The sequence below is a fragment of the Sprattus sprattus genome (genome assembly GCF_963457725.1).
Source record: "Sprattus sprattus genome assembly, chromosome: 3".
Classification (NCBI taxonomy): Eukaryota; Metazoa; Chordata; class Actinopteri; order Clupeiformes; family Clupeidae; genus Sprattus; species Sprattus sprattus.
Window position 1 is genome coordinate 55,254,480 of NC_137922.1, and position 2,500 is coordinate 55,256,979.

Here is a 2,500-nt window from a genome sequence, read left to right on the forward strand (position 1 = left end):
CCACACCCACACCCACACCCACACACACACAGACCCTTAAGGTGTGCCATATTTCACTCCCATCAGCAGGCAGCAACCCCACACTCCTTACAGCTCCTCCACTGTCATCAGCTGGTGGGGGCAGAGACAGAGACAGAGATAAATCACACGGGGGGGGGGGGGGCAGGAATAGTAGCACACACACACACACACACATATATACACACACACACACACACACACACACATATGTACACACACACACACACACACACATATATACACACACACACACACACACATATATATACACACACACACACACACACACACATATATACACACACACACACACACACACACATACACACACACACACACACATATATACACACACACACACACACACATATATATACACACACACACACACATATATATACACACACACACCACTGACTGGCTGATGTTTCGGGAGGCAGCAGATGGGGACATAAATGAATATACGGATACTGTGTCCAGCTACATCCAACACTGCATTGATGATGTTGTTCCCAAGAAGGCTGTCTGGTCTTTCCCAAATCAGAAGCCCCTGGTTGATGCTGCGGTCCGGGCCAACCTGAGAGCCCGGTCTGCGGCCTTTAACTCCGGGGATCCTGATCAGTACAGGAAGGCCAGATACGACCTTTTGAAGGCCATCAAATCAGCAAAGAGGGATTACAGAACTAAAGTGGAGTCCAGTTACCATGGCTCTGACCCCAGGCGCATGTGGAGTGGACTAAAAGCCATCACTGACTATAAAGGGGGGAGTTACAGTGAGACCCAGTCTTCTGTCCTACACCCAGACGAGCTGAATGCCTTTTACGCTCGCTTTGAGAGGGACAGTGACCCCCCTGCAGTGGAGTTACCTGAAGGCCTATCCAGTGGTGTGCCTACATTAACTGTAGCTGAGGTGAGGCACTGCTTCAAAAAGATCAACCCTCGCAAGGCACCGGGCCCAGATGGCATATCAGGTAGGGCCCTCAGGGGTTGCGCTGACCAGCTAGCAGGGGTCTTCAGCGACATCTTTAACCTCTCCCTCAGCATGTCTGTACTTCCCACCTGCTTCAAAAGGACCACCATCATCCCTGTGCCCAAGAACACCAAGGCCATCTGCATGAATGACTATCGCCCTGTAGCACTGACCTCTGTCATAATGAAGTGCTTCGAGCGGCTAGTTAAATCCTTCATCTGCTCCTCACTGTCTCCCTCCCTGGACCCTATGCAGGTTGCATACCAGTCCAATAGGTCTACTGACGATGCCATCGCCCTGACTATGCACACCGCCCTCTCCCACCTGGACAAAGGGAATACATACGTAAGAATGCTTTTCATTGACTATAGTTTCGCATTCAACACCATCATCCCATCCAGATTCATCGCCAAGCTCATAGACCTGGGACTAAGCACCTCCCTATGCAGGTGGATCTTTGACTTTCTGACAGGGAGGCCACAGGTGGTGAGAATCGGTGACTGCACCTCATCCACAGTAATCACCAACACAGGCACCCCCCAGGGCTGTGTGCTCAGCCCCCTCCTGTTCTCCTTGTTCACGCATGACTGTGCGGTTACGCACAGTTCAAATCTCATCGTGAAGTTTGCTGACGACACAACCATCGCGGGCCTCATCACTGACAACGATGAGGCAGCCTACAGAGAGGAGGTTGATACCCTGACAACATGGTGTCAGGTTAATAACCTCTCTCTTAACATCAGCAAAACTAAAGAGATGATTGTGGATTATAGGAGACGGCAGGAGGAAGAGCATGCGCCCCTATATATCAATAGATCTGTAGTGGAAAAGGTCAGTTGCTTCAGGTTCCTTGGGGTGAACATCAGCGATGATCTCACCTGGTCTGTTCACGCGAACAAGGTGGTGAAAGCGGCCCGGAAACGCCTTTTCTTTCTCAGGAGACTGAAGAAGTTGGTATGGAATCAGTCATCCTCACTAACTTTTATAGGTGTACTATAGAGAGCATCCTGACTGGTTGTATCGCAGTGTGGTACGGGAGCTGCACAGCCAAGGACCGTAAGGCCCTACGCAGTGTGGTCAGGTCTGCAGAGTTTATCATAGGCAGGGAGCTCCCAGCCCTGCAGGACATCTTCCATACACGATGCATCAGGAAAGCTGGCAGGATCCTTAAAGACTGCTACTATCCATCCTATAAACTTTTTTCCCCTTTGCCATCTGGTAGGCGTTACCGAAGTATTCGATCTCGCACCCGTAGATTGGAGAGCAGTTTCTTTCCCAGGGCCATCAGGCTTTTAAATGAGTTTGATACACATTTGATTTGTCTTTAGGTTAGTATAGGTATATTAGGTTAGTTTAGGTTACTATATGTGTATTATATGTTTAGCAGATGGTATTGTATATTTATATTTATTTTGTATATTTATTATATGTGGAATTTATGTTCAGAGTACTTATATGTTATGTTATGTTATGTTATTTTATGTTATGCTATGGTAGGTTGTTGTACGG